Below are 22,050 nucleotides of genomic sequence, written 5' to 3' on the forward strand. Positions count from 1 at the left end.
CACACCATTACAATCAGAGGCTCCATTAGGGCTTGTTGAATTAATTTAATAATTTTAAGAGATCTTATCATAAGGAAATACGTCAACTTAAAATATGTTAACACATTGTTTAAAGCACTTCTATAAGTGCTAAAGAAATGACACTTCTTTGAATGAGGTTATACTCCAGCATCTGACAGCTTTTTTGATCCTTGCCAATTAAACTAATTTCTCTCGTTTTCTTTGTTCTTCTGGAAGATGGAAAACAGCTGGTCAGTATTCTTAGCTAATACTTGTTAAATGCATTCTTTAAAATCATCCTTTAGCTTGAGGACATCATGCTACATGAAATAAGCCACTTACAGAGGACAAACATTATATGATTCTACTTCAGTGAGGTACCTAGAATAGTCAGACTCAGAAGGCAGAAGGTAGAATGGTGGTTGCCAGGGCCGAGGGGGAGTGGGTGATGGGGAGTCAGTGATGGATACAGAGTTTCAGTTTTGCAAGGTGAAAAGAGTTCTGTGGTTGAATGGTAGTGATTATAGCACAACAGTGTGAATGTACTTAGTGCTACTGGAGAATACATGTAAAAATATTTCAGAGGGTTAAAAACTTCCATGCATAGAGATGCATGTCTTTACCCTGTGGGGATATCAGAGAAGCCATTACCCATTACCCAGCAACCTCATCCCCTGCAGCACTCTGCTCTGCTTCCATTTGTTTCTCATCTTTGTTTGTGGCCCCTCTTTCCATTCCTCTGCTCGAAACTATATTCAAGGCTTCCACAAACCAGGTGTATGTAGTTCTGGAAAGATGGCAAAGCTAGTGTAGTGGGGAGGCTGTCCTCAGGTTGTGTGCAGGATTAGGGTTAGCCGTTTGCTTGATAACAGCCTGCATTGCCCGTGGTTTGCACTGATCCACAGATACACGAGGGTGGATGGAGTAGATGAACTCTAATGGAATTTACAGCTCACTCTTTCCTTGAGACTTTTTCACTGCGAACTTAGTAACGTCGTTATCATTTTTTGATTTATGTAGTGAATTGTCATACTTCGGTTTTTCAAAATTATGAATTCAATACAAGCTAAAACCACCAAGCTTGTGAACTTGTTTTTCTGTTTTCCCCATCTCTTTTCTGTGCTGAGCTTAACTCTGTTGAACTGACTTTCTGAAAACACATCCCCCTCACTTTTTAATTAAGGACTGTGATTCCTACATAGAGCACCTGAACACAATCGGGCATTACGTCTAATTGGTGTGCTTTCTTTTACCCCCAGATACACTGAGCTGAGAGTCCTTAATTACCTGGTTTGTAAACTACGATTCAATGTTATAGGCTGCATCCTGGAATGCTCATCAGTAAAGCAGTTCAACCTGGCTTAGCTTTAAATCTGTTTCCTTTCCCAGAATCCCCAGAAGCGCCTTTAGGTGAAGACTTGAAAACTTGGAGAGGAGCTCCTGCTCTGTTATGGTAAGTGAGTGACTATTTTCTAGCTTCTTTGAGGAAAAGAGAGATGCTCTTATGCTCGTGTTCACATGATGTGACAGTACTGTTGTTGGTTTGGTCAGAATTTGCTTTCACTTATTTGCTGTTTCCGTGAGGTGTAGAGGAGGAGGACGAGGAGGCGTTTAGTAGAATTATGGTGTTGAGTAAGAGATTAAGATTCATCCACCACCCCTAAAAAAAAATCTACCAGGAAACCCAACCCAAACTTTCTAGTTCTCTTTCTGAGAAACAACAATTAATGTGAAATTGTTGTTGTGCTGGTGAGAAATCGCATATGTGTGTGTTTGTGTGTGTCACTGCCGTATCCACCATCTGGAAGGCTTGCTCATGCCCTCTCCCAGCTAACAAGTCCCCCAAAGGTGATGCTGGAATGAGTCAATGTTGTAGCTGTCCAGTCTGTGGGCTCACACTGCAGTAAATGTGGCTTTAATTTTGGTAGACCGATCACAGCCCAGTCCTTACGTGACTTTGGATCTGTCCTGGTTCTCACATTCAGGGTGCTGAAAGGTAACACTGGTGGAACTGCTGAAGAAGGCAGATGTGGCATCTGTGGCAGGTCCAAGTTTTGCCCTGTACCAGAAGAGGTTAGATGCTACCACTGATGTGATAGAAGTTGATGTTGGTCTGGCGTGTGATGACGTGCTGGCGCCACGCTGTCTGCTGGCCTTTCAAAGTGAATTCTAGCCTTATTAATTTGGCTTCATATTTTTTAGATGACCCATGTATTTTGGACAGTATACTGCCTGTATGGCAGAGTTTAGTGGTGCTGTTGAGTTCTGTGTTACCAGAAAACACTGCTGACCAGGGCCTTACATGGGCTGGGTGCTGCATGACCATAGTTGGCCTTAGGCTTCAGTCCTTGTTACCAAACTGATGCTCCAAATGGACCTGGATCAATTGTTGGTATTGTCATCCGTATACAGTCAACAAAACAAGGCAGTTTCAGTGTCTTGACAATCTCAGGTTAAGGAGAAAGCTGTTTTCCTAGGGTCTCAATATGTGCGAACTTGTACTCCCAAGGGAGATGGCGTCGCGTTTGTTACATAAAATCTATTACACCGCAGTGTCATTGTGTATGCTGATGAAGCTAGAGAGTTTCACATGTGCAGACAATGCTGGGGAAGATTGTTATGCTGGTAAGTGAATCACAGAAGCTGTTTACCAGTTCCTAGCACAATGTGTGACAATGAATGTGCACTCAAAATACGTGTGAATAGATGTATGAACAAATCAACAAACAAATTTAATTAGTAGCTCTCAGTCTTGTTCTGCAAATTATTGTATTTGTATTAAAAGCTTCCAGAAAGCCTTGATGTTGTTCCTTGCCATTTTCTTCTACCTGTTATTTAGCAAATATCATATTGCCCCAACTATTTTGTAGTCCGAAGCTACAGAATGTTTCTCAGCCACTGATGTTGAGAAACTAATCCAGGAGACCTTTTCCTGGGGTTTTTAGAGAGGGAAGGTGCATGACTTCCAGTGCCTTCTGAGGATTTACCTGAGGTTGGGAGAGGGCTACTCATATCAAAGCTGCAGAAGAGAACAAAATAGCTCTGAAAACTCAAGAGAGTAAGGTTCAGTAGTAAGTCACACATGGGAATCATCAGCACAGAATTCAGTACCATATGCATGTCACTGCTAGACTTTATTGGCATATCAAGGAAAATATTGTTGTTTTCAGAAGATTGCTATAGATATTGAAGCTGTTGGAGAGAAAGGCTGCAGGAAGAGATTTCTCTCAGTGAGAAAGGGCACAGCCACTTAAAAGGTTTCAGAAAAATAACATGTTCAGAAGAGCAGTTTCTAGGGAAAAGCCAGTGCATCAGTAGCAGTGATGGAAGAAATGAGGACCAAACAAATATGAGGCGACAGGGAAGAGTCTGAACGTGCCTTCTTCCCCAACAAGTTTACTACATATGAAAGGGACACAGGAAGAAATGTTGATCCCGCACACTTGGGAAGAAAGGGAGAGAAGGATGATTTCCGATCAGTGTAAGGGACTTTGAAACACCATGTAAAGATAAAATCCTCTTAGAAGGCGCATCTGCTTTAGACTGGAGGATGATTGTTCTTCTGCTTCTGCTTCTGCTCTTCCCCCTCCTTTGGGTTTTGTTTTTTTTTTTTTTTAGTTTCAATCAATGTGATCACAAAGGGTTAACACATTTAAAAGAGTGAGAAGTAGTGCAGTCTATTTGTTTTCAGTTATTTCCTCTACAGTGGTAAACAAAGCCTTTCCTTATACGTGCTACTCGGGATCTTTTAAAAATCAAAGGGAACAGTGGGAAGTCCAGGTGACATGGAAATAATGGGGGATTGTATCTGAAAAGGCTCCTGCCCCAGCGGGCGCATCCTGGGTTCCATTACCGGCTGTCCCTGCCCCTCCCTGCTTCCCTGTTTGAAGTGGCTGGGCGGACTGCCTACACCTGGAAGCTGATAAGACATACTTACTGCACTCTCTCATAGTTTTCCAAGAAAAATAGCAAAGAATGCACTTGTGTTGAGGTGCAGGAGTTGCTGACTGGCAGAGTCTCTCAAGAATCAACATGCCCACATTGCTGCCTCCTCTCATGTTCCCAAGCTGATTCTCAGCTCGAAATGAGTAAAATCGATGTGTTTTTGTAAATCAACAAGTACAGACCCTCCACTCCTTCTTTAAATGGCAATGTGCCAATTTAAAAACATTCCCCACTGCTCAGAAAATTACTCTGCTGACTGTGTTTGCAGGAAGGGCGTTGTCCAGAAAGTGGAAGTAGATAGTTGTAACTTTGTGTACGTTTATTCATATTAGCGATAATTCAACTACTATTTCTTGAGCACCACTATGAGCCTGGATCTGCGGGTGGTACTGATTAGAGTGGTGAACGAGTCTCTAAGCCAAGAAGCTTCAGTGTTCGGGGAAAGGTTATTTTTGAGGTAAGTATTGCATAGAAAAACTGAACATTGACAGTGTGGGTTTAAGAGTGTTGTGTGGCATTATACACTAAAAATTTTCAAAGGCTTTCTTCTCATTGTTTTTTCGGGGAAGAATATTTAATATCAAAATTACTATTCTGAGCAGCCATAATTAAAGAGTAGAAAACTTAAACTGCAGAGGCTTGTGATTGTAGCAAGAGAATCCCCTCCCTCCCCGATTTCTGCTCACAAAGCACATCTGTGGACACATTCTTATTGGAAGGAATTTTAACTTTGGTCCTCTGAGTTAGTCTGTGTTTTTGGATTGAGAAGCAGCCATTTGTAGGGAAAGTTTCTATACTTATATTTCAAGCAGATTTACATACACAAAACGTAAGCTTTATGCACTGTTCAAGTTTCCTTCCCACTAGATTGTACTGAATTATTTTGCAAAAGAGCAACTACATTTTAGAGCAGCATGGATTTTAGAACTGTTTGCTCGGGTTCATCTGAAACATCTCATTTGAGATTAAGTAGGAATTGAACCAAATTTCTGTGGAGTGTACCTCTCTAAAACCGCTGTTCTCTTGGAGCTTTCTTCGTTTCTTTTTTTGGTATGTCCTTTTACCGGAAATACTAGCCTCAAGGCAATTTGATGTGTTTTACCTGGCCGTTGACTATTTCATCTTTTCTTCCCTTTGCCTGATTGCCTTTAATGCTGTCAGGCTGTATGTTCCTTTTCTGAGTATCATTTACTTGGTCAGCTTGCCTGTAAAGTCACCCTCAACCCTGCACTCCCATCTGCCTTTGTGTCCTTAGTAAGAAAGAGCTTTGATTTGAAGAGATCCTAAGTGAATGGATGAGAGCAAGCTGGTGCTCCTTGAGAGCCAGGGCCAACACGTGCCCAGCTCCACGCAGGTGCAGCTCCGTCCAATCCCGAGCGCACGGGGGAGCTGATTTTGATGTCCCCAGTGAATGCGCATAATCTTAGGCAAACAAACAGTCCCGCCAGAAGGGGCATCCAACAGCTTCTCCAGGCAGAACAACAATTCTTGGCTCCCGGATCAGTAAAATTATCTATTTTCAAAACACTCTTAAAAAAAAAAAAGAAAAGAAAAAAGAAACCAACAAAGGGGATAGTGTTGTTTACGTAACTTTTTTGTAAGGTTATAAAAAGTTTTTCTCTCTGGGTACAAAATGGGTACGGTATGTGTTCCCAAGCCTGCGGAGATTGGGAAAGCATGATATCTCTTGGGATTTTCCTTTGCTAATGATTTCAGCCTCTCTCCCCTGTGGGGAAAAAAAAATTTTTTTTAAGGTTCAGCTCTGAAAAGTTCTGAGGAATGGTTGCTGGGAGCTGGGTAGGCTGGATCTCCTCTTTTGCCCCTGAGAGCTGTTCTCGGGCCCCACGAGGTGGACAGGCAGGGGTGATCTTTGTCGAAGGTGGGAAGAGGTGTGGCAGGGAGGTTTCAGCTGTTCCTGGCCTGGTGCCTCCCGCCTCTCTGGAAGCCCAACATGACTCACGTAACCTGGGCTGAACACGTTTCTCTTTCAGGTTTCCCTTTTCTCACTGCTCCTTGGCCATCAGCTTCCACTAGTAGTTGTTGAAATTAGCCTGACCGAAGCTCACCTGGAAAGCGGGCAACACACAATGTGTTGGGGGAGGGAAGGTCTCCATAATAGCTTTCAAGAAGCCTTAAAAATGGAATTGGAAATGTAAAAATGCACAAATAAGAGATTCAAAAGCCTTATGTGCTCAGAAGGCTACTGCAGAGGGAAAAGCAAAGATGAAAGAGAGCAAAGGGCGCACTGCCATCTTAAACAAGGAAGGCAGAATAAATTGCAGTGAAGGGATCTTTGTAGAGGGAAGAAGTCCAAACAGAAAGAGGAATACAAGGCTGACGCGAGGTCCAGGTGAAATGGAGCTGATCGGCCCATGGCTTCCCACGTAGCCCAAGGCCCAGTGGCACAGGCTGGGGCTGTGAAGTCGGGGAGGCCATGGGATCCGGCCCCAAACCAGGCATTCATGAGCTGCCAGTGGGGTCTTCCGTCCCCAGAAGCTGTGCCCTGGGAGTCCCCCCACCCCAACCAGCCCCTTCATGCTAGTTTCCTGGGTCAGTCGGTGGGGGCAGAAATGGCTAAGGCAGCCATTTCCGTTTTAGGTCAGCTGTTACCTATTAGCTACATTTTGTTTGTTTCTTTTGCAAGGAGTAATTTAGGATCTCCAATCAAATTGTTGACTTTGCTAGTTATCAGTGAGAAGGATTTCACAACAATTTTCAACTATATACCATGTTCCCATCTGGGCTTCAGGCTTAGACTGGACCTGGTCTTGGCCCCTCAGGGATCTGAGGGTGTTTCGTTTCTCTGTGTTTCTTGGCTTAGTAAGAGTTTTCAGATATGCCTTAACTTTACTCATTTACTCAGGGAGATTCTTCAGGACACAGTGAGGAATACGGATATTGGGTCAAAGGTCATCTGTTGGTTCAGAAATTTTGGAAAATATAAAAAAATTTATTACTTTTGACTACATGAGTTTTAAATGTTATTTAATTTTATTTTTAAAGTACATCTTTCTCTTTTTTTGATTTTGGAGGATGGTTCTCATTTGTCAAGCATTTATTAATTTCATACCTACTAAATGCTACTGTAGAGCAGAGTATAGAGAGGGCCTAGTTTGTGTTGACCATAGATTTGGGTAAGGCTTCCCTGAAGTGGGCTTTGAGAAATGAGTAGGAGCTCCTCAGACAGGGATGGGGGAGGAGGATCCTTCAAGCACAGCAGAGTCCATGGTAATGAATGACCTGCAAGGGGCAGTGACCATTCCTGAGCGATTAGAGCCTGTCAGGTGGTAAGGTGACAGGAAGACAGATCAGCGTCAGGCACTGGGCTTTCATCTAAAATCCTTAGAGTCACTATGTGGGAAGTGTGGTGGACATTGTTTTACTCCTCTTGGCTGCCAAGCAGAGAATTACGCTGGAGAGATGGTGGGGAGCCTGCTTCGTGTGTGAGAGGAATCCTCTCCCCGCCCTTAGGACGCAGAGTCAGCCTCACTGTAGAAGCTGAAAATGTTGGGTCCTCTCTTTCTCAGTCTCACTTGCAGTTGAGGAATAATGGACTTATGATCTGGGCTCTGCCAATCAGACACCTCCACTTCAGACCTTAAATAGGGACATGAAGAAGCAGGAACCGCAAGAAAAATCCACTCCTGGAGGTGGAGCCTTCAGTTTACAGAGGCAGCAGGGGGCAAGCACTTGAGGGTCAGGGCCAAGCGTCCCCTGGTTTGGGGCAGTGGTGGGAGCTGTGGTGTCTCTGCTTGGCAGCAGCGATGGTCTCTACCTCACTGTCACTGGCTACATTGCCTCCAGACCTGGTTCTCTGACATTCCAAGAGATACTGTGAACTGTGTAATCCAGTTTTCTTTCTTTCCTTTTCTATTTTCCTTTCCTCTTCTTTCTCTCTTCTTCCTTGGTTCCTTTCTTATTTCTTTCCTTTTTTCCTTCCTTGTCATGCGTTGAGGTATAACTTACTGGCAATAAGATATATACCTTCTAAAGTGTATAATTCGATGAGTTTTGCCAAGTGTATTCAGGTGTGTAACCAGTCCCATAAGGCATAGACTGTTCCCATCCCCCCAGAAAGTTCCCTTGTGGCCCTTGGTAGTCAGCCCCCTCTCCCTGTTACCAGCCCCTCCTCTGATCTGACTTTTTGTCCTTGGAATTTTGCCTTCTCCAAATTCTCATTTAAATAGATTATGAAGCTTTTGTGTCTGACTTTTTTTCACATAGTATATAATGCTTTTGAGATTCATCTATGTTGTTGTGTGTAACAATCCATTTCTTTTTTACTGTTGAATAATATTTGAATATTTGGTTTTATCACAGTTTATCAGTTCACCAGTTGATAGACATTTGATTTCTTTCCAGTTTTTGCCTCTTACATATAAAGCTGTGAATGATCACGTACAAGTCCTTGTGCAGACATGTTTTTGTTTTTCTTAGTAAATACCTAGGAATAAGATAACTGGGTCATATAGTAAGTACATGTTAAACTTTATAAGAAACTGCCAAATTGCTTTCCAAATTGGTTTTACCATTTTGCATTCCCATCAGCAAAACATGAAATTTCCAGTTGCTCTGCATGTTCTATAGCACTTGATATTGTCAGTCTTATTAATTTTAACCATTTAGTAGGTATGTGATGGTATCTCATGATAGTGTTAATTTTTTATGTTTTATAACGTGCTTGTAAATGATACAGTTTTAAAATTTCAGTTTGCAGTGTCCATGACTCATATATACAATTGATTTTTGTATACTGACCTTTAAAATTTAAAAATTTTATTTATTATTTAATGTTTTCTTTAAAAATTTTTTTTTTTAATTGAAGTATAGTCAGTTACAATGTGTCAGTTTCTGGTGCACAGCACAATGTCCCAGTCACACATTGTATGTTGACTTTGTGTCTTACCTCCTTGCTGCAGTCACCTATCAATTCTTGCAGCTCTTTTCTGTAGTGTCTTTAAGATTATCTGTGCTGATAATCTTGTCAACTGTGAATAAAGATGGTTACACTTGCTCCTTTGTAATCTGTAAGGTTTTTATTTTTTTATTGATCTGGCGACCACCTCTTGAAGGTTGTTGAATGCAATCAGTGAGAGTAGACTTCATTTTTGTTGTTGTTTAATGTTTATTTAGTAGTAAAACTTGAAATTAGTCTTTTTAGTATTTAAACATAATTTACAAACTTAAAAAATCCTTAAAATTTTAAGCTGCAATTAAAGTTTTAGTATGACTGATTCTTACGAATACTTCAGATATCTTAAAGAGCAGATAAAACGGGCAAAAATGAAGGACTGTGAAGCTAATGAAGTTTAAGCTTCAGGACCCCTCACTTGCACAGCTTCATATAAGACCCCTTTTGTCTAGATACACATTTACTTTTATACCTTACTTTGTGTGACCCTGTTTCAGAAAAAGAAGACAAACTGTTGAAGCTTCAAGTCCCCCAAAATCTGGAGCCTCCTGCCCTCTGCTTCCTTGGATCATTGCTTTCTTTATTTTGTTATACTTTTAGGCTTTCTGTAATGTTCTTTTTTATTCTTTTCTGGGCTTTCAAAAATCTGATCAGACTGAAAAAAAAAAAAAAAAGAAATGTCATCTTAGTCCAGTTAAAGTTACTGAACCTGGATGTTCAAGCAATTGATTCTTAGTCAGGACTCAAAACTTGCTTGTGTGGTCCAAGGGGACTGTCACCAGGCCACAGCTCGCCAGCTGAGCTTCCCTTTTGTTCTGTCTATTAGACATTTTAAGTCATACCTTTCTCTGAGGTTTTAATTTTTTGCAACCTGATGTCCTCCCTCAAAATTATGGGCTTTCAGTCTCACTTGGGCAGCATTATATAACCTGTTGTCCTATTTGATACATTGATGGGGTCGTTTGCAATTTTGAGAATTCATGTATTCCTATTGCTATATTATTGTTATATTTATTGGGCCATCTGAAGGCTTTACTTCCTGGAAGAGGAGGAACTGTGCCTGTGGAGTTAGCAGGACTCCAGGACAGTTGGTTAATTTGTTCTTGGAATGTGCTGGTGTCCTCACCTGATACTTGGTTATTGCATGCGAGCAGCTCAGTCCTTGAGTCCTCCTTGTTCTGCTCACAGTTCCCGTTGGGGACTCTGACTTCCAGCAAGTCTGTGAGTTGCTTTCCTTACCCCGGTGAGAGCAACTAAGTACATATACTTTATAAACAGATGTCTACTTAACAAAAGAAGCCAAGTACTCATATGTGTTAACATTATTTGTCAAAATAAAAAAGGTTAAATCTGTCCTGCTGTAGTCATCATTCTTGTGTGTTTCAGCTACCTTTTTGCATTCTTTTTCTATTTGGAACTTTTCTTTTTGGATTGTCATCATTAACTCATGGTCTTTCACAGGTTCAACTTGTTCCAATAACTATGACAATAACGAAAAGAAAACAAGGACCATGTTATTACTGATGCTGTAGTGAGAGGTTGGTTGTTTTGTCCTGTTAGCAAAGCGGATGTTCTTTAAAGCCCTGTGGCTTTCTGACAACAAGAAGATGTTCCAGTGCCATCTAACCTGGTTTATTTTCCCCCAAGATACGGACTTAGTGCCCCTCCTTTGAGTGGAGAGTGGTACCCATGAGACGTATGAGAGCTGCTGACAGGGAGCTGACTTAATTTAAAGGGAAAGCATTTGGCTTCTCACCACTAAGTATGATGTTAATTGTAGGTTTTCATGTGTTCTCTACCAGTTTCAGACATGCCAGTGATACTACTTTGCTGATAGTTTTTATCATGAATGGATGTTGAATGTTGTCAAATGTTTTTCCTGCATTTTATTGAGATCATCCTGGGACTTTTTCTTTCTGTTAATATGGTGAATTACAATGATTGATTTTTTTCAAATGTTGAACCAACTGTGCATTGACCTTACTTGGTCATGATGTATTATCCTTTCTTTATTGGGCTGGATTCAATTTGTTAATATTTTGTGAGTGATACTAATATTTAGTTTTCTTTTCTTGTAGTGTCTTTGTCTGATTTTGGTATCAAGGCAATGCTGGCTTCATAGCATTAATTCATTCTATGGAAGAGACTGTAGAATTGGTATTATTTCTTCCTTTAATGTTTGGTACAATTCATCAACGAACTCATCTGGGCATGAAGTTTTCTTGGTGGGAAGTTTTAAAACTAGGGCTCCAATTTCTTTAATAATATAGAATTATTCATATTATCTTTTTTAAAGTGGACTGTCAAGTAAATTATGTAAATTATCCAATTTATCTGTTATCAAATTTATTTGCCTTAATTGTTCCTAATTTTTTCTTATTATCCTTATAATATTCATAAGATCTGTGGTGATGTTTCTTCTTTCATTCCTAATATTGATAATTTGTATTTTCCTTCTTTTTTCTTGATTAGTCTGGCTGAAGATTTATACATTTTATTGAACCTTTCACGGAAGTATCTTTTGGTTTTATGAATTTTCTGTATTAATTTTCTCTTTTTTATTTCTTCGGTTTCTGTTCTTTATCATTTGCTTCATTCTGCTTATTTTGATATAACATACTCTTCCTAGTTTTAAATATAGAATTTAAGCCTTTTCTTTTTTCCTAATATAAGCATTTAATGCTATAAATTTCTCTCCAAGTGCTGTTTTGCATTCAACAAATTTTGATACATTGTGTTTTCATTTTCATTCTATTAAAAATATTTACTAATTTCTCATATGATTTCTTCTTTGGATCAAGGGTTATCTAGGAGTCAACTGTTTAGTTTTTAAATCTTCAGGGATCATTCTATTATTGATTTCTCATTTAATTCCTATCTGTTCAGAGAACATACTTTCTGTAATTTGAATGCTTTTAAATTTGTTAAAATCTGTTTTATGTCCCCAAATATGGTCCATCCTGATGAATGTTCTATGTTCACTTGAAAAATATTTATTCTGTCTTTGGCCATACCACCCTGAACGAACCCAATCTCGTTTGATCTCGGAAGCTAAGCAGGGTCGGGCCTGGTTAGTACTTGGATGGGAAAAATGTTTATCCTGCTGCTTCTGGGTAGACCACTCTGTTAAGATCAATGAAGTCAAGTTAGTGATGCTGTTGTTCAATTGTTTATCATTAGTTTTTTTTTTTTTTTGTACTTGCTATCAAATACTAAGAGAAAAGTTTGTTGAAGTCTTTGTATATAATTGAGGATTTGTTTGTCTTCCTTTTAGCTCTGTCAGTTGTCCCTCATGTTATTTTGAAGGCTTTGTTATTAGGTGCAAAATCATTTAGGATTGTTATGTCTTCTTGATTAATTAACTCCATTATCAATAGATAATGCTTCTCTTTACCTCTGGAAATATTGTTTTTTGTGAAGTCTACTTTGTAGGACAATAATATATTCTCTCTAGCTTCCTTTTGAGAAGTACTCACATTATAGTGTATCTTTTCCCATTCTTTTACTTTTAATGTATCTATGTCTTTATATTTAAAGTGGCATACTTTTTGATGGCTTTTTCTTTCAGTGTGACGATCTCTGCCTTTTAAGTATGGTAGACCATGTACATTTTATGTAATAATTGATATGGTTGGATTTACATCTATCATCTTGCTAGTTATTTTCCACTTGTCCAATTTATTCTTTGTTTTTATTCTCTTTTCCTGTGTTCTTCCAAATTTATCGGATATTTTAACACCTTTATTATGATATGATTCCTTACAGTAAACTACACATATTTGAGATGAACAATTTGATGAGTTTTGATAGATGTATGTACACCGATGAAACCACCACTACAATCAAGATAGCTAATATTTCCATCATTCCTCAAGAGGTTCAAATTTCGAATTCAAATTTATTGGGTATTTTAAAAAATTCCATTTGTCTCTACTATTGGCTTATTAGTTACTTGTATTTTTAAAAAGATTTACTCTTGGGTTCACAAAATACATCTTTAACTTTTCACAGTTTACCTTCAAATAATGTAACAGTATACTTTCATTTCTTCTCTTCCATCCTTTGTGCTATTGTTTTGCTTTTTGCTTCTACATATGTTATTAACCCCAAAATATATAGTTTCTATTTATACTTTAGACAGCCAATAATCTTTTAAAAAGTTTAAAAGTAAGGAAAAACTTTTAAAAATTTGCCTCCATTTTTTACCATCTTCAGGACTTTTCAGTTCTTTGTATAAATCCAAATTTTCATCTGGTTTCAATCTTTCTGCCTAAAAAACATACTTTAACATTGTAGTACATTGGTGCTAGCAATGAAATCTGTTTCCGTTTGTCTGAAAAAAGTCTTTATTTAATCATGACCTTTGAAAGATTTTTGCTGGATATAAGATTCTCAGTAGACTTTTTTTTGCTTTTGTTTTTCAGTACAAAAAACACATTTTCACTTCTGTTGTCTTCTGGCTTTCATATTTTCTGACGAGAGTTTGCTGTATATTTTGTCTTTCTTTCTTACTATGTAATGTTTCTTATTTCTCTGGCTGCTATCTAGCTTTTCTCTTTGATTTCCAGCAGTTTGATGTGTCTAGATATCAAACTGTGTGTGTGCTTGCATTGTGTACATTTTAAATTTATTCTGTTTGGGGTTTTCTGAGCTCCTTGGTTCTGTGGGTCATTAATTTTGGAAGTCTATGACCATAACCTCTTCAGATATTTCTTCTGCCCCATTCTTTATGCCTTCTCTTTTTGTACATTCAGTTACTCCTATTTGATGTTCTACAATATCTTGAATGCTTTTTTTCCCCTCACCTTTTTTTCTCCTTGTGCTTCAGTTTGCATAATTCTTGTTTACCTATCTTCAAGTTCACAAATTCTTCTCTAGTTGTGTTTAGTAGGCTGATAAACCCATTAAAGGAATATATCATGGGTTTTTTTTTTCCCCAGAATTTCTGTCTTTTAAAAATTAATTTCTATCTCTTGGCTGAAATTCTACATCTGTTTATGCATGTTGTTCACTTTTTCCAGTAGGTGTTTTAACAAATTAATTATAGATGTTTTCAATTTTCTTTCTGATAGTTTTAATATCTGGTGAACTGGATCTGGCTTAAAAGTCTGGTTCTGTTTGTTGCTTTGTATCTTGAAAATGGCTTATGCTTTTTGTAATGCTTGTAATTTTCACTGGATCCCGGACACTGTGTATAGAACAGTAGAGAGTGAGATAAACTAGAATCAAGTATAGTTTTTGTTCTTTCAGTCCACTGCTGTGGAGGATTGAGTCAGTCTAGTCAGTGGTTTAGATGAATTTGAGTTTTGTTGTTTCTGTGGTTACACTGAATGCGCCACAGTCTTCAAAGTCCTCTAGTGGTGGGCTACCGTTACTTATGCCTTGTTAAATGGCCTAGGATTCTGGAGGACTTTTCTTAGTGTGTGTCCTCTACCTGCAGCTTTTAGCAGGCCCTTTTGATTTGATAGTCTCAACAAAAGTTGGTTTTGTCCATGACACTATTCAGTTTTCTATATTGTTAGTGTCTTGTGATTTTCTACATCTTAAGTGGAAGCAAAACTAAACTTAATATTCTCTTAATAAACCATTTTTCTGTTTAAATCAGTTCTATGCAACTAATAATTTTGGCTAATAGAGGAGGCAATGTATGGTAGTAGTTAAGGTCAAATGAAACAGTGGGTTCAGACACAGTTGGTTTTGAATCCCGTCTCTACCACTTACCTTATCACTAACTTTACTTGCTAGGTGATCTTAAGCAAATTATTTAACTCTGTCAGTCTCCTCATTTGTAAGGTAAGGATGGCGTGAAGTAGGTATATGAAATGCTTAACACAACTCCTGGCCCATATAAAGTGCTGAGTGAGTGGCCATTATTATCAGATTTGAATTTTTATGAAGAAGTCTGGAGACAGAGTAGAGAGTAGCCTGTAGGAAGGAGAGCCTAAGAGGTTAGAAGTTCAGTTAGCGAATAAATTAGAAGATCAGATGAGAGTCATGAGGGGTTGAAATAGGGCTATGAGAAAGGAAACGGAGGAGATGGACTCAGTAATCCACAGTCCTCTTGTGTGATGTCATGTGTCTTCCATCTTCTCTCTACCTCTCTAACTTCTCCATTAACTTCTGTCCAGTCTGGTATCACATAACGTTATAATTGTTTGGATGTCTTTCTGTGTCTGCTAGATGAGAAATCTTTGCGGGATGAGCCAAGTCTGATTTATTAGTGCTTCATACAGTGTCCAGCATATAATCGCATCAACAAGTTTGTTGTATTAAACTCGAGAAGAAATTTGTATTGTTTTCTTTCTTGCTACCACAACCACTGTTAAGATTGTAGTTGTCTGTACAATTCTTGGAATATTTCCATCCCAATAGCCGTGTCAAACTGAGTAACTCTTCCATTTTAATTCTAGTTAGATTCTAGGCTTTCTGGTGATCTCGTCCCATCTCTGGTGATCTTGTCCCATCTCTGGTGTTCTATAGGAAAAGCAAGGAGGGGATAGAGGCTAATTGTGAAATATGTTGGGGACGTAGGCTCAAACCAAACAGCTAGACTATCCCACTGTTTTGTTTGGGAACCTTATACTCAGGTATGCCAGATTCCCCAAAGAACCTTTTCTTAAGTCCCAATTTCATTGACTCATAGTGCACAATTAACTAATGGGTGACCTGAGGGACAGAAATTAGTATGGTCTGTGAGTGTTTTTCCTCATCATAGGGAGCCCATGAAGATTGTGTGATTTCTGGCTTCTTGAGTTTATCAGTCTGTTGCCCCACGCCAGTTCTGCAGAGGTTCTTATGTAACAAAAAGAAGTAATTCTATTCAGCAGAATTCCTTTCAGCAAGAGGGATGTTTTGTTTAGAAGAATTTCCTTGACAAACTTTCTTGGTGTTAAAAAAAAAAAAAAAAAAAAAAGACCTCAAGGAACCTCATTGGGAAAAGAACAAATCTGAGTGGAAAGATGGGAGATTTGTCTGTGGTCCCTGCAGGAGACCAAGATTCTGGAGCCAGAGAGTTGGTAGGAAGCCGCTTGCTTTTCAGTGTGACTCTTCATGACTCCTCCTCCTGATCTCCCATGTCATCAGCAAAGTTACCAATTTCATATTGTGCTTGGAATGAGAGGCTTTAAACACAAAAACAAGTAGTAAAGGAAAGAACTGAAAACAGGTGTTCAAACAAAAAACTTGTGCATGAATGTTGGAAGTAACCCAGATGTCCATCAATGGATGAATGGACAAATAAATGTGGTATATCCATACAATGGAATATTATTAAGCCATTGAAAATAATGAAGTTCTATTACATGCTACAACATGGAGGAACCATGAAAACACTATGCTAAGTGAAAGAAGCCAGACACAAAAGGCCACATCTGTCATTCCATTTATATGAGATAACCAAAGTAGGCAAATTTGTAGAGATGGAAAGGAGGTTACTGTTGGTTACTAGTGTGTAATGTGGACTGACTGCTTAATGGTTATGGGATTTCTATTTAGAGTGGTGAAAAAATTCTGGAACTAAATAGTGATGATAGTTGCACAACATTGGGAATGTACTTAATACCATGAATTGTACACTTTAAAATGGTAAATTTTGTGTTGTGTATTTTAACACACACACATAAATAATGTAGTGGCTAGGCTCTGAAGGCACATGGGTTGGAGAGGCCAGCCAGGACAGACGAAGTAATGTAGAATCATCGAGAAGAAGTAGACTTCAAGAACACCTAGAAAGAGGTGGAGAACTTTTGACCATTTCAGCCTAAGGCAATGGGGTTTGAGCCAAGGTTAACCAGATCTGTGGCAGCTCTAATGGAGACCCAAAGAGAAAGGAGAACATTACAGAGGGTTTTTTAAATTTGAAAGTGCAAACAACATCTGAATGATATGTAGTATAATGAAATCCAAAGTGTATAGACATTTATAGATTTACTATTAATCTAAGTTTATGATGTTAAAAATAATTTTTGTAGTGTTATGAACTGAATGTTTGTGTCTCCTCAAAATTCGTATGTTGAAATCCTAATCCCCTTTGTGGTGTTAGTAAATGGGAGATAATTAGGGAATGAGGGTGGACCCCTCCTGGATGAGATTAGTGCCCTCATAAGAAGAGACTTGAGAGAGCTGGCTTCCTCTCTGCTCTTCACCATCTGAGAATACAATAAAAAGACAGTCATCTGCAAATTAGGAAGCGGACCCCTGTTAGACACCAGATTTGCCAGCACTTTGATCTGGGCTTCCCAACCTCCAGAACTGTGAGAAATCAGTGCTTGTTGTTTAAGCCACCCAGTCTGTGGTAATCTGTTCTAGCAGCCCAACAGACAAGACAGACTTGAGTGATCACTCAGTCTACTAAGCATTATCAACTATGGGTGTGGTTTAAGTCTCTTCAATGGCAAAATTCTGAGGTCAAAATTCAGTTTTGTGAATCTGTAAATAGGACCTGATTATCCGTTTTCATCATTACTATATTTCAAGTATGGATATACAAGTTTGTTTAATAAGAATGGGCCTAGTATAAAGATCCTCTTACACTTGTCTATGGAGGATGATGCTAGAGACCCAAACGTACTACAGAGGCAGCTGGGAGCAGTGGGCAGAGAGGAGACTTTGTCACTGAACACCTGCTGGCAGCCCAGCTCACTAACAACTCTGACAGGCATGGTTGGAACAGGGCCAGCATCTTACCCTCATGAAGAGCAGAGGAATGCTAGAATTGTTCACCTGTCTTCTTGTCATCACCCCCAGAGTCTCCATTGGAATCCCAAGGGTCAGTTTATCCTGGGTGTCTAGGTCATGGTGGAGACTCATTTCACGAAGAGATCTCACAGCATTTCTTGAAAGCTTCATCTCCTTCAAGTCTTTGTTTGACTGACCATCCCTGACTACTTAATACTACTCTTCCCAATGTGTTTTCCATTCCCAACCCTGCAGCACCTTTTCTTTTTCCAATGGAACTGGTCATCTCTTAACATCATAGATACTTCATCCCATGGTTTATCTTCTACGTCCCCTCTCTGGGATACCGACTCCACGAGGGTGATCCTTCACTTACGAGGGATTGGTATCCTTCTCCGTGTACGTTGCATTGGCCTTCTGCCAACTTAGAGATGACTTTACCTCCTTGATGCCATCTTGCTACGTTAGCCCCAGGGATACCATTCTCACTATTCACCTCACCAAAGTCAGTCCTGCCGAAAACCCAGTTCACAGATATCTGACTTCTGTGGAAATCTCAATAAAAATTAGCTTTTCTTTTCCATGTTAATAATGTTGATTTTGAACTTCAGGGAAATAGTTGAAAGTGCAGTATGTACTAATTTTCAACCGCATTGGAAAAACTAGATTAAAATGTTGCCAATTCTTAAAATAGAGCTTGTTTGGCTAGTAAGAGTCTTTTTTGTTGTTGTTGAAGTTTTAGCTACATAATTTAACATTTAAATTTTAGCTTAAAAGTAATTCATGTGCTTATTATAGCGAGTGTAGCTCAGTTCTAGAGTAACTCTCAGTGGGGGGCATTTAAGAGGACACCCAGTAAGCCCAGTGACATCTCCAAACATTTCCTTCAAAACATGAAGAGAATAGCCCCGTTGTTATAGACACAAACAGCTCAGTTCTGGTCCTGCTTAGACTCTGAGGAGTTTTGATGATTTAGCTTGTTTTTTTATATCACAAAATTTACACATTCAAAGGATAATTTGACCTGAAAGAAGACTACGGGGTGAGGGGAGGGGTCAGGCCTAAGACAGGCATTTTGTACTTCATCAACTTTTCACCTGGTGATGGATGTGTTCAGGAGACTTTATAGTATGAAATTTGCAGTTTTGATGTGTGCTTCTAAAGTTCGTTCATTCATTTGCATTCATTCAGCCCTCTCTCCTCTTCCTTTTCTCTCTCCCTCCATCATTCCATCGCTTCTGAGCCTTTTTTATGTGACAGGCATCATGCTGGTGGGGAGACTGAGACGAATTAAACTTTGACTCTATACTAGAGGGGCTCACAGTGTAGTAACACTTTATGGTTTAAATGGGTAGGTATGTTTGGATATTGCAGACTTTTATTGCTTGCCACTGTAACAGGCATTGTCAAGATCTGGCATGCTGGAAAGAGACTTAGGAATAGTACATTAACAGTTTCACACCTGAAGATACATTATTTTCTTCAAAATAAAATTTTAAATACTTTCAGGCCTTCCTAATAACAGCAACAAATCAGAGTCCAGACTAAGGGGTCACTGAGATTTTCCTAGCTCTCCAAAGTCCCGGGCATGAGTAAAGCACCACATGTTTCTTGGTTGAGGCCAGCAGTGTGCCTTGGAGGTGGGACGGCTGTCATGTTTGTTAAGATTCAGAAGAAAATAAATACTTCAGTGGCAAAACTTGACTAGCATGACATGTTCTGCAGGGCCTGGAAAGGAGGCCAGACCACTGTTGCCTTTGTTTGGTCGTCGATTGGCCCAGGGATGTAGACAAAAGCCAACAAAGACAGGGATATGTTCTTAAGAAGGAGGTGGCTGTAAAAGACTCCAGCTAATGTAATAGTTGTTTTTTTGCTTTGTTTCCCAGTGCTTTTCACTGCCCAGCTCCCAGGAGCGTCAGAATCTCATAGTCAGATAGAAAGCAAGGTTATGAGTGTGGATAAGTTGATGGAGATATGGGGGCTAAAGAGAAGTGCTCATGAGATTTGGGATGCAGACCAGGAAGCTAACAAGGCAGTAACAGCATGGAAAAGCCGAACCAGACGCGTTGCCCGTAAATCACACCGTCCACAGCTATTGATTGCTTCTGGCTTTGCCACTGCTGAGTCTTAAGGTTGCTTTGGAAGAAAGTGACCGTTCCCCACATATTTTTATTGAATTATAAACTGTCTCTGAAGAATGTTGATTTAACAGTATTGTTCTTTTGATGGTTGCTAGCTGCATGATTGGAGACTCACTCAGACTAACTTACAGAATGGATGGCTTCACCCTGAGGATTCACACAGACTCAGCAGAGTGTAGTCACAACACCAGGCCCGTGGAGACCCAGGAACTGTCCTGTAGCCAGGCCTCCTGAGTCTGGAAAATAGTTCAGTCCCCGAAAAGTCCGTCAGGATGCCATGTGACTCCAGTGGCAGAGTCTTTCCTTCTCCCTTCACTATCAGGACTTCACTAGATCAACTCCCGTTCTCTGCCACCGCCCGCCCGCACTCAGCCCCTCCAGCTCTTTGTTCTGACTGCCTCTGAACGTCACTCTGCTTTTGCACCTGCTACCAACTGCGCCTTCTTTCTACAAAACTCTTAAGAGGGAGGATCGTTTGGTTCACCCACCATCCAATATGGGATTCCCTTCTTGGACTGGGTTGCCCTCTGCCAGCTTATGTGTTGAGGCCACTCCAACCCAATCACTGATGGCCAAGGTGGTAGGTCATGTACTACAGAATGTGTGCAGGGTAGCAGGGCCTGTAAACATGGCAGTCTCCCTCTGAAAGAGCCAAGCAAGAAATCGGTGCTCAAGTTTCTTGATGGAGCCATTTCGTTGTGACTGGAAGGCAACTAGCCATAGTCTTGTGCCCAGGGTTGGAGGGAGGAGCTCACATACCAAGGACCTGGGATGGCCAGGAGTCAGACCCCACCCTGCTGGTCATGAACAAGCTGTGATAGGGCTGAATTCATGCTAACAGACCACTAGTCTCCCTAAACATGTCTGAGCCTTCATCCAGATAGTCCAGATGCTAAGAGGACAAGTGGCAAAGTGAGGTGAAGGGAAGCTTTGGAATCATAGTCTTGTCTCCTAACCCAGCCTTTGGGACTGTGGAAAGGCAACTGTGACTTGTCCTTCTATGCCTGTGATGCTAGAAAACCTCCCTATGCCTCAGTTTTTCTCACTTGTAAAGTGGGTATATGAGTACCTGCCTCATGGAGTTGTAGTGAGGCCAGAGGAGACAAAGAGTGTGTGTGTGTGTGTGTGTGTGTGTTTTTTAAATGGAGGTAGTGGGGATGGAACCCAGGACCTTGAGCATGCTAAACACATGCTCTACCACTGAGCTATATTCACCCCCAAAAGTATATATTTCGAATGTTCCAGGCTCACCAGCATAGTGCGAAACATAGTTTGCTGTTTAATGCCTCCAATGTCACCTGCTCATCCACCCTGTCTAGATTACTTCCTGTGAATCTGTAATTCTTTTTGATATGACAGTTATTTTAGTGTCTTTTTTGCCAGCCACCTGGCCATTTTCCCCCTGAACTCTCTCTCCAACCAGAAGGAAGATACCGTCCCTCTTTTATGTCCGGTTTTAGTTGGGAGATGCAGGACCTACAGTGGTAGCAGCTTTTCCCACCCACCTCACCTTGAAATGAGGCACTTCCAACAGCAGTGGTAAAGGTTGGCCTTTAGTGGCATAGTTTCCTCTGACCCCAGGATCCTTCCTTTCCAGCACCCCTGGAGAGTCCCCAGAGGGCTGCTTTGCCTGTATCTCTTCCTCATGAATTGGTGATTTCCTTCCTCAAGTAACTTCTCTTGGCTCTCTCCCTTGTTCATTAGCCATTTCAGAATTCAAGTGATGGACAAGGATACGCTTCTGTCTCATGTGGCTCAGAGAAAACCAAGGAGGTGCCCCACATAGGCAAGGAATCTTTGGCTGTGTTGTGCACCCAGGAGAACTCTTGAATAGTGGTGCTTTAACTTCACAGCCAGCGCCTTTAAATCCTCTCCTGCCCAGCTGCAACCTCTGGGTGCGTGTGCAAAATGCATGGCCAGGTCCCAGCCCAGGGGAGATGCTCAGTCAATAGTTGTTACAATCATTATTTTTATTGATGCCCCAGGCCTGCTTTGAAATTATTTCTCTCTGGTCATATCTTTCTGTCTCTCTGTTTGTCTATGTATCCATCCATCAACTATCTGTATTAGGGTTCTCCAGAGAAGCAGGAAACAGAATCGACAATATATATATGTATGTATATCACCTATATATATTTATCTTTATTCATATAAATGTGTGTATGTAAAGGCATACATTGTTTTATTGCACTTTTAAAAATTGTGCTTTGCAGACATTGCATTTTTCAACAGATTGAAGGCTTGTGGCAACTCTGTGTCACGTAAGTCTCTTGGCACCATTTTTCTAACAGTGTTTGCTCCCTTTGTGTCTCTGGGTCACATTTTGGTAATTGCAATATTTCAAACTTTTAAATTATTATTATATTGTTATGGTGA

The 22,050-nt window shown here is 40.0% G+C and overlaps 1 long non-coding RNA gene across 1 annotated transcript in view; it reads left to right on the forward strand.

The window, feature by feature from the left end:
- Positions 1–22,050, forward strand: part of LOC123619144 (uncharacterized) — a 107,639-nt gene that overhangs the window by 62,847 nt on the left and 22,742 nt on the right. The window contains exon 2 of the long non-coding RNA XR_006727690.2: positions 1,390–1,453. This is a non-coding gene — a long non-coding RNA (uncharacterized LOC123619144). The remainder of the gene's footprint in view (positions 1–1,389; positions 1,454–22,050) is intronic.

The sequence above is a fragment of the Camelus bactrianus genome, chromosome 6, assembly GCF_048773025.1.
Source record: "Camelus bactrianus isolate YW-2024 breed Bactrian camel chromosome 6, ASM4877302v1, whole genome shotgun sequence".
Taxonomy (NCBI): Eukaryota; Metazoa; Chordata; class Mammalia; order Artiodactyla; family Camelidae; genus Camelus; species Camelus bactrianus.